The following is an 11,929-nucleotide window of genomic DNA, read 5'->3' as shown; positions in this document are numbered from 1 at the left end:
TTAAAATTTTCCATACAAAACTTTTAAATTTTATAAAAAATAATTTTTAATTTCCAGAATTTTAATAAATTTTCAAACTTTGACTTTGAAAAGCACATCACAAACATAAATAGGCCACATGTACATTGTATAATTTCTAAAGTTTCTACAAATTTCAAAAGAAAAGAGACTTGCCATTTTTAATATTATGTTTTCAATTTTTTAAAAACACCAAAGTCAAATGTTCCCTAAATTGTATAAAATTATTTATTAAACAAAAAAAAAAAAAATTTAATATTTTATCATGTAATTATTATTATTTTTTTTTTTCAAATTTAAAATGCATTTTTAAAAATTGCCATTTTCTATATTTAAAATCATGTAATTGTACACTGAAATGAAAAATTGCTACAATATGCAGGCATAATGCAGCCCTAGCATCATCATCATTTACTTATAAACTGAAAATAAAAAAATTTTTTTTTTAAAGCAAATGTTACAACAAGCTATTCATCATCATGCTTTAAATTTTTCTGTATTAATGTGCCAAAAAAAAAAATATATATTAAAAATATAAAATTTTTTTTTTGTTCATTTTAAAAATATGGAAGAGATTTGGAGAAGCATAAAAAAAGCATAATTTTTTTTTTCTACATAAAATTTTATTTTTAAAAATATTATGCTTTTTCGTTCTTCAATTGTACATACATTTTTTTTTTTAGACATTTTACTCGTTCTTTAAAAATTTTATTCATTCACACATACAATACTATTTTGTATATTGGGTGGTATATTCGTTTTTCCATTCGTAATATTGATAAAGAAGGAAGGAACATTAATGAGCAATGTTGCTGAAAAAACAAATTTCTTACTCTCATTAATTTTGTATTGAATTGATTTCAGTATATAAAGATATATAATATATCTTTATATAAAGATGTCCAATAACTTATAAATGACAAAATCATATACATTGCAGTATAACAATTTGTCGCAAACTGTACTTCAGTTGGAAGAGCGTCCGCCTAGAGAGCGGTAAGTAAGTGGTTCGAGTCCAGTTCGTACGAAAACAAAAAATTTCTTAATAAATTTTTTTGTCTTGGCTCGTTCCTTCGATAACTCGTTCATCTATTCTGCAGTTATATTAAAAGATTTCGATTAATTAAGAATTAACAGTGAGGTTTAGAATACTTAACCGACAGAAACTATGTGCTACTATTGAAAAGCCTGAAGAACTAATACACTTTAGTATTTTTACGTTGAAGATAGGTAAATATTTTAAATTTATAAATTTATCGGAATTTATAAAACGTATCACTAATGCTAACTAAAATTCATTAGTAAATTTTACCTTCCATTATCCATTTTATCATTACCTTCCATTATCCATTTTAACATTACCTTCCAATTGAATTGATTTTAGATTTCATGTTATTTATGAATTTTGACCGGCAAATTTTAACACAGGATTTCAATTAAGCATGAAAAGGAAAATTGTTGAATCATACGCAGCTCCAATATAACAGCATTTCTTTCTGATGTAGCTAAAAAACTGCTCGAATACTGAATGTATTAATACAAATCGATCACTTCCAAAAATATTTTCTGCAAACTTATTAAAAAATTTGAAAATTTAAAAATCCATAATTGGCGCCCGATGATGTTCCGATTATTATTTCCATTTTGGGAAATATATACACATATTTTATACACATATAATTATGTGTGTGTTCACATTTATAAAATATAAATGTACACGTTTGTAATATTTCAAATACAAAAAAAAAAAAAATCGACCTATATTTTAAGAAATGGAACTTTTATTTTTAAAATAAAAAAAAAACAAAAAAAAAAACATCTACCTTTTTAGTTATACTTCATTTATTTTTTTTATAATTTTTATATTCTGACATTTTCATTTGCTAATTTTTCTGTTTCTGGAGTTTCCCGTTCCAAATTATATATACATATATTCAGAAACCGGAAGAAATTCTTATATTTTTTAAAATTTATGTTAAAAAATTTAAAATAATTTCAATTTTTATTATTTTTTTTAGGTTAAATTGATTGACAATAAAATTGAAAATAATATTTTGGAAAATAGAAGAAGAAGAAGACGCAAGAAAAATTTTACAATAATTTTTGGTTTTTTTTTTGTTGGAAACACTGCGGAACGACGCGACGACACACAGCGCCTTAAATGTTAAAACCGGAAACATTGTATAAAGATGGAAGATTTTATTAAAATTTAAAATTAATTTTAGAACCAAAAATATAAAAGTATATTTGAAATTGTTTTTGAATAATTTTCTGTAAGAAATTTTAGTTTTTTTTTTAATTTTATTTCAAAATTTTATTGTTATTATTATAAATGTATTCTTATAGTTCTTAATTTGGAATATGGAGGAAGGAAATGCTTTTATAAGAAAAATTATTTATAATATTACTAATTTATTGTATATGAAATTAAATTATAATTTAAAATGAATTTGTATCAGCTTTAAAGTTAGAAAATTAAGTTTTTATTGATATTCGTTAATAAGAAAATTTTTTTTGGAAAAAATTTAGCTGTAATATGAGTTCAGACAAATTTATTGTAGACAGGTTTAGTTAAAAATAATGCTATGAAATTGTAAACTGTTATACGAGTACAATTTAACATTAAATTAATTGTTAAAGTATTCGGAATGAAACGAAAATATTTTTAAATTCAAATCGGCAAGAACTATAGTTTGCTTTTCCAATTATTTAATATTCTACTGACCATTTATAATATTTATTGCATTAATGGTATTATTCAGTATGCCGTTTCAATGAATTGTCCAAAACAAAATTGAATGAAGAGAAAAGATATATGTCATTAAATCGAAATCAGCAAGAACTAGTTTGCTTTTCCAATTATTTAATATTCTACTGGCCATTTATAATATTTATTGCATTAACGGTATTATTCGGTATGCCGTTTCAATGAATTGTCCAAAACAAAATTGAATGAAGAGAAAAGATATATGTCATTAAATCGAAATCAGCAAGAATTAGTGTCTTTTTCAATTATTTGATATTCTACTGGACATTGATAATAATTATCGTGTTATCGGTATTGATTGGAACACCGTTTCAGTATAATTTAAATTAAATAAGAGCACTTGAAGAGAAAAGACACATATTATTTATATATGCCAGAGCTTAATAGTTACATCTAATAATTATGACTCTTTTAATGGATAATATTTGTGAATGAAAAATTTTTTTGCTTTAGTGTTTAAATACTATTAAAAATGTGCTCCTTTTTAATGAACTCAATTTTCAATTTTAAATTGGAACAATATTATGATCATTAAATTTCCAATTTTCATATTTATGGTCTTGTATTGTTATCATATGAGAGTTCTGCAATTATTGCCCTCTATTTCTAAGAAGATAGCTTCATATATAATTGAAAGGTTAGATATAATAAATTTAAATGGTATTTTTGTAAAATTCAATTTTTCATACAATTTCATATTTAATTTGTCATTCAAATGTCAAGAACACAAGCAATTATAATTCAAAAAATAAAATAAAGTCATTAAAACACTCTTATGTATAAAACATGAAAAGTTAATTTGAAAATAGAGAAGTGACCATATTAATTAATCAAATAATCATTAAAATTTCTTATACAATAATTTAAGTTGAATTTATATTTTGAAACTTAAATTTCCACTTAGTGGAAAATTCAAAGGAAAATTACAACTTTTATGAAAACAACTAAAAAAAATTTCAAATTAAAACTTTTTGAAAAGACATTAATAAAAAAGTTTTTTTTTTTTTTTTTTGGAAATATTTTTTGTAAGATCAAAAATATTTTTACATAAAAGTTTTCTAAATGGATTTATTTTTTATTTTTATTTTGTTGGGATGGAGAGCATGGGGATGAAAAATAATTCTCCCTGTATACGTTCATACATTTTTCTGTGCACATTCTTGAATTTTCGCAATATTTTATTTTTTTTTTTTATTGTTAATTTACTTTTTATTCAAAATTTATCCAAATAAATTTTTCCAAAATTAATCCAAACAAAAAAGAGAAAATCATTTTTTTTTTCTTAATCTTATTTAATTTTGAAAGAAAATTTTAATTCTATTTCCTTTCCTTTATAATACATAAGAAAAAAAAAAGTTCTAAAATCGGGGAACACAACCACATTGTGTAAATTTTCAAACTAATTTCTGAATTTTTTGCAATTTTTTGTTGGAATAACATTATTTTTTGGAATTATTTAAAAGTTACAAATAAAATGGAGTGTATAACAATTGAAATTTGTTAACGTTTGTAGAATAAGTTCAAGAATTATTGCATTTTTGAAAGTTATGCTTTTAATTCGAAATCAAGTGGTAGTCAATTTTATTATATGTGGTTGGTACTCGAAAATTACCAAATTATAAGAAAAATTCTAAATAAAGTCTTAAATTTCAATGATATTTTAAAATTTGTAAGTTATTGAATGAAAGTCAATCAGAAATACAATGCAAAGCACAATGGAACCTTCCAATCAAATTTTAATCACCCTATATACAAAACATGATCTGCTAAAATTAAAAGAAATTTTTCGAATCGATTACTATTATACACGCTCTTCCGTTATTTCAAAAAATGAAATGTACAAAGAATTTTTCATTTTCCATTTTCATTTTAAATTTTCATTTTTGTTTTTCATTTTATTTCTATTTCTATTGAACTTGAATAGAAGCACAAAATACACAAGAAAAATTTAATGAAAAAAAAAACATTTTTTTTTTAAATTAAAATTTCTAATTTTATTTGGCTTCTTTTCTCTACGTAATATTCTAAATAAATCAACATTGTTATATATAGGGAAAATTTTTATTACATAGGGAAAAATTTTGTTATATAGGAAAACATAAACTTCTTAAGCGTATTCAATATTGTTCTCCTCGTATTCATACAAGTATAAAAATATATAAATTAAAAAAAAATAATACAAAAATCTATTTAATACCTGACACTGTTGAATTTTTAAGATTCACATTATCTGATATCGAAGTAAAGGGGTGTTAAAATATAAATAAATATAGAAGAATAAAATAGAGAAGAAAAAAAAAAAACACAAGTATAACATGACATTTTTTCTAATGTTTCGTAATTTTCTTACATTTTTACGTTTGCTTTTCTTTTGTTTGTTTGTTTTTTTTTATGTTGAATATATTTTGTTGAATGCCAAAGTGCATAGTGAACTGCACTTATAAAATAAGTTTATTAGGTGTGAGTCATTAGACATTGACTTTAATAGATAATATAATATTTTGTTTTTGAAAATAAATCAACAAAAATGTGTATACATATAATACTTATCATTAACTTTTATACACGGAAATTAAAAAATTACAAATGGAAATATAAGGAATTACTTATAATGATTTTGGATTTTGTGGAATATTTATGTAATAAAAGATTGGGTGTATTGTGTAATTTTTAATCATAAAATTAGTGTTATACAAAAATGTATACGTATAACAGAATTAATTGATAGCAAGTTTTATATCATTTTTTAGGATTAGGGGCTTATAATCATTTTTAATTGAAACAATAGCACTTTAAAGCGACTTTAGAAGAAAAAAGAAAAGTTGCGCCTCAATATATGCAATATTCATATATTCAACAAAACTATAACAATTATGTTAATATCAATATTATTATTTAATTTCGAAATATTTAAACATTAAAAACAAACTTTAATAATAGTTAACATTAAAATCATATAGATATACATACACATTATGTAAATATAAGCGTCCATTCCCAATATAAATAAAAAATTTCCCTTGTTATTAATAAAATTTTCAATTTATTAATTTTCATTAAGAACTTTTCTAATTAATTAAATAATTTTAGAAATATAATTAAAAAACTTTTTCTCTTATATACTTATAATATTTACAACGCCATCTATATACTCTAATACAGATATATGGGGGGCAGTAATTAAAATAATCTAAGTATGATATACATTTATTACTCATTCATCATTAATATATTGCTTAATTTACTTTAATTTGTTTATATTATTTTTAAAAATAAACTTTTATAACACATTAGCACCCAAAATAATAAAAATACTTTGAAAGTGTAAGGTAATAATTAACAAAAGTAATATAATATAGAAAGTCTAATTAATGCGAATCCAAAAGTACAAAAAAAAAAAAACAGAAATTTATTATTTCCTCTAATATAATGAAATTATTTTCAATAATGAATCTCTCAATCCTCAATTTTCGCCATCGACCTTTAAAAATTTCATTTTAATATATGATGATAGCCCCCATATACGTATATATACATACATAATATTAAATTTGCTTTTCTCAAGAGCTTTTATATTATTATACTCATAATAAGTGTATACACCACACTTGTACTTTATAGGAAGAAAGAGAGAGAGAAAGGAAGAGAAAACGAGAGTATATAATAAAACAATAAAGTAATTCAATAAAGCCAAAATTAATTTAATAAAATTTTGTCTTTATATACTAAAAATATAAGAACAAAAATAAAATATAAAAAAAAACATATTCTTAAACCTGCGCCTCTCTTGATATGACAAAAAAATTTTTTGTAAACAAGTCACGTTTAATATAAGATACATTAACCAAATAACAACCAAAACCATACTAGGATTAACTTATAATATAATATGAAAAGAAAGTAGGTAGGTAGATAGCAAAATACACACATGTGTATGTATATACATATATTAAGGAGAAAATTCACAACTGAAAAGAAGAAAAAAACAAAGTCATTTTAACCATAGTAATCCAAAGCTGATTACAAGTTGAATAACAATAATATGTTGTGTATATCACACGTCTGCCAAATCTATAGTATAACTATATATTTATATATTTATAGCTCTTATGTTTACATACATATTAAATACATATATGTGTATAGATATGGTGTATAAAGTATGAATAACAAAATCGAATCAACCATAAAAATTCTTTATAAAAATCTAATTTTCTTTGAAAATCTAAATAAAAATTTTTCGAGAAAATGAAAAAAAAAATGAGAAAGAAAAAAGAAGAAACACCATTTGCATTTCTATAATAATCATTTTTAAGGTATTCTGCCACCAGGGCCACCATTAGCCACCTCTATAATCAACATCAAAACCGCCACCTTCAGTCACATATCTCTATAAATATTATGTATATATCACTAATAGAATCACCTACCTACATCTATCTACTTAATAAACGATATTATTTTATTAAACAATATGTTGCAATACCGTTTTTGGCACAAGAACACACTTATATTAACAAAAAACAAAACAAAAAATACAAAAAAGAACAAAACAATGAAATAAAACAATAAATTTATTGACGCACATTTTTATATGAACAAAATACAAACAGAGAACAGTCATTTATGTCAAGTAAGTCAGGTTAACTAATATTATGAGCGGTATACTTATAAAGTGTGGTATTATATGAAATGACACAGTGTCATGTTATATTTGTTGCTGTTTTTTTTTTGTGCGGAAAACATAATTTTTATTTGCAATAAATTCATTTTTTACCGAACGAATTGCATATAATAACGGGAGGTATTGTGCTGATACCAAATTTCAAGTGCCTCAATAGTTTAGTCACCATTACAACGAGCCGTAACTATACTATTTTTTAAAAGCAGATGTTGGTATGTTCATCTGTCTTTGGATGTGCAAGTACATTAATTCTGATTTTAATGAAAGTTTATGCCCGAGATTAAATGGAATTGAGATTAATATTAAAACTTTTTTGGACGGAACAAGTCACAGCAACTGAACTTTTATTATATATCAAATTTACATTTTTCCAATATATAGAATAAATCAATAAAATTTCTTTAAATTTAATATTTGAGTTCTGTATTCTAACGAAACCAATTTTAAAAATTTGGCAAATTCGATGTCTGAAAGTGAAAATGTACTAAAAATCAAATTTTAAATTTTTCTAGTTGCTTTAACTAACTACTCTAGTTAGAATGTTAGATTTAAGAAAACAGATTTATTGGAACTAATGTTGTTCGAAATAAACACAACGACGTTCGCCTATGTACTGTTCACATCAATTATTATAGAGAGTATTTTTTATTACTCTCTATTGTGAATAATAATAATTTTTTAAAGAAAATTAAGTATTTAATAAATTATATAGTATATCTATATTATTTTTAATATTAATATTTTTTAATGAAAAAGAGCTGAGAAAAAGAATATAAAATAAAGTTTGAATTTTATGTTGTAAACAACATTTTCGGTATTAAAAGTAAATATTGTAATAAAAACAACACAGGTAACCGTGCCCAATATAATGGCAAATGTAAAAATGTCAGAAAAATGAATAATTTTACTCATAATTCTTATTATGTTTTCTTATTTTTTTTTTCTTTACAATTACATGTAATTTAGTAGATTTCAAGTCTTAAGTTACTTAAAAATGGCAATAAAATTACTTTTAATCAGAAAAAGAAAAAAACCAATTTCGAGAATATTTATTTAGAATTAAAATACTTAGAAAGTATAAGTATATATGTATAGAATGATCATATAATATTATTTATACGAGTATAATGCCATAGTGCCCAAATGAATCATCATCAAGATTACAGAATCAAAAAATGATTTAATATGGCCACGTTTTCATTTCATTTTTTTTCGTTTCCTTCTTAAATTTAGTTATTAGCCATTAAGATAATTTACTTACAAGATAAAATTTAAGAATAAAAATTTGTATATATAATATAATTTTGTAATTTATAGGGTTTTATTACAAATTGTTGTGTGTAGTAGTTTTAAATTTATAATGCCTACACAATATTAATATAAATTGCCTATATGTAGAATAAAATATAATTGTAACATAATATAAATATGTATTATATATGTATAACAATTATGTGTTATAACTGCTTTACAACACGTAGAACCTGTAACAGGAAACGCTATCCAAAATTAATTTTATTTATGAAATTTGGATAAAAATTGAGTTATTATACTTGATCTATACACAAACACCCTATACATTTTCATATATATAAAACTTCAGAATTTACTATTATAGACAGAATCTACTTGATAAGCCTGTCATATAAGCCAATGAAATTTCGTTAATATACAATTGAAATCCAAGACTATTTTCAATTTAAAATATTAAGGCATTCAAGTGTGTGAACGCCGTGTTATATGCAATATTTTCTTTTTTTACAAAATTCAAAGAAAATTTTATTAAAAATAAATTATTTTTATAATACAGTCGAAGAACTTTGTGTATCTAATATTTTTGGCAATTATCTAAAATCAATTAAGTTTAATTTAGGTAAATTTCAATTTTGTCGAATTTAATGGCACTATATAAAATTAATTAGCTGATTTGCCATTAAAATTGAGTCTAATATCCTAATTGTAGACGCTATTTAGAGGCATAAATAGAAATTCAATAAAATTTGGCCAGATTCCGGAAAATTTTACCTTTGAGAACCGAATCCTAAAAATACGAGCCGAAATATTATTTATGAAATAAATAATTTACGAGCCAAATAAACTGAACACAACTGAACTGGTACAGAACTTGTTAACTAAATACAAAATATCTCGCCTTCTGTACTAGAAAACATGTGATACTTTAATCTTTAATCATATTAATATATTAAATTATTAATTACTTCAACTTGTTCTCTTCATTAAGTTGACTATTTTGATTTATGCATAAAAGGTTTATGATTCGGGAGACTATATTATAATCTATTCATATAACATAAATAAATAAAATAATAATAAATTTATACTTAACAAAAACTACTCAAATGACGCTTAACATTATGCACAAATATACACTCATACACGTACAATAATAAATTAGTTCTCAATTTTAACAATAGAAGCAATAATTATTTTTAGATTTCTAATTAAAATTTTTAAAGAAAATTTTAATGCTTTTTGTTTCTTTATATTTGAAATTTATGGTATTCACTCTTAATTAACATTTTTATACATTTTTGGAGGAACAAATAAATTTTTGTGATTATACAAAAAATTATTTATTATATTCTATATAATATAATTGACATTATATATAAATGTCTTCAATGTTGAAAAAAAAAAATATTTAATGATTTTAAAGTGTTTATGAACAAGGGCTCCCAGATTCAATGGTATATTTGGGGTCTTGCTATGTAATTCCATCTTCATGAAACAATTTTCGTATTCGAAAAAATGGTAAGGTAGTACCAATCAATTTGTGTCATTATTTGTGTCATTACTTGTCCATTTCTGCTAATACGAAAGTGGTATCACGAAAGTCAAATTAAATAGTAAGACCCCTGGAATATAGTGAAAGAAAGGGTTTATCAAAAACAATGAGGGATATTTTCCTTTTTTCGCTATTACGACTTTAAAAAGCTGCTTTTTCCGAAAAGTGCCAAATTTTTACGTTCTTCCTTATAAGTTAAGAAGCACGTTGAATCTCATAAAATTCCACTTCTAGTGACGTATCATAGATGTCAAAGAATTTTTCAGTTTAACTAGTATTAAGTTTAACGAAAATTTGACTTAAAACCGCCTATATTTATGAGTCAAAAATCTTAGGTCAGATCTCGAACAAATTAATATTCAATTATTGATATATTTTCTCTTCACGTATCATAATTACATTGAACCATGTAAGGAGTAATTCAGTAGTACTTTAGAAGTACCATCAACCATCAGACACCTTGTATACATAAATACAAATTTAAAAATAAAAGCTTTTATAAAAATAATATTCTTTTTTTTTGATTTATTCAATGGTTTCAAATATTTTGTGAAAAAAAAATTTTGTTTTATTACTAAATTTACGTGTAAATGGAAACACCTTGAAAAAATTGCCATATTAAAATTATATTTTAAATAATATAGATCTATTAAAATCACAAAACATATTTTTTTATGAGAATTCCATTAGTATATTTTAATGTGTGCTATATAAGATTGTGTTATATGTGAGAATAATTTGAAATCACGGCACTTAAAATTTGTAAAATTTGAATTTCAAGTCATTATTGCTATTAAAGTCATTATTAAATTTTTTTCAATATGGTTTGTCTTGTATATTTGTTTATGTAATGTTTTTTTTTTGTTTTGTTAATAATATGTGGGAACAAAATCTTCTAGTAAGTAGTCAGTTTCTATTTTTTTAAATTTAATTACTTACTTATTACCATACTCGAAAAAAAGTGAAGGGTTCTTGAGCATTAAAATGTCGTGAATTATGACATAATGAAAAAAATTTTAGTTTAAATAATTAAAAATTTTAGATTTTTAAATTTAATATTGAAATATATAAAGGAAATATATAAATCAACTGTTATAGAAGAGAATATTTAAGCTTAGAGTGGTATACCCATCTAGGTTTTGGGGTTCATATTCAAACATAATTCTAAACTCATTTAAAATGTATTATAAATCCCATTGTATTAGAGGTATTAACGGAACGCTTAGTTTTTAGATATATAGATAAAATGGTGGCGGACTCATTTTAATCCGAAATTGTATAACATTATGTTGTAAGTAAAAATTTTAGGAGTTAAAAAGTTTGCGTCGATGGCAATATAGAAAATAGAACAAAATTATAGAGAACAAAATAAAGACCTGATTTATTTTTTAACAGAACCTTACAAAAATATTTTACCATCATTAATTATTTGATTGATTAAAATTATTTTATTAAAATTTATTGCTTACCAATATTAATTTGCATTATCGAGATATTCAAAATTTGTTAACTTACCTAAAAAGAGAAAAATGAAAATGAAAATTTATTAAAATATCGTTTTACAATAAATGAATTTTTTTTTTAAATTGCAAAAAGTCGCAATAAATTACTATTAAATATTGTAATTTAAAATATGGAACGTTTATTATTGTAT

This window comes from Condylostylus longicornis, unplaced genomic scaffold, assembly GCF_029603195.1.
Source record: "Condylostylus longicornis isolate FDR11 unplaced genomic scaffold, ASM2960319v2 ptg000006l, whole genome shotgun sequence".
In the NCBI taxonomy this organism is placed as follows: Eukaryota; Metazoa; Arthropoda; class Insecta; order Diptera; family Dolichopodidae; genus Condylostylus; species Condylostylus longicornis.
This window is presented reverse-complemented; position numbering follows the sequence as displayed.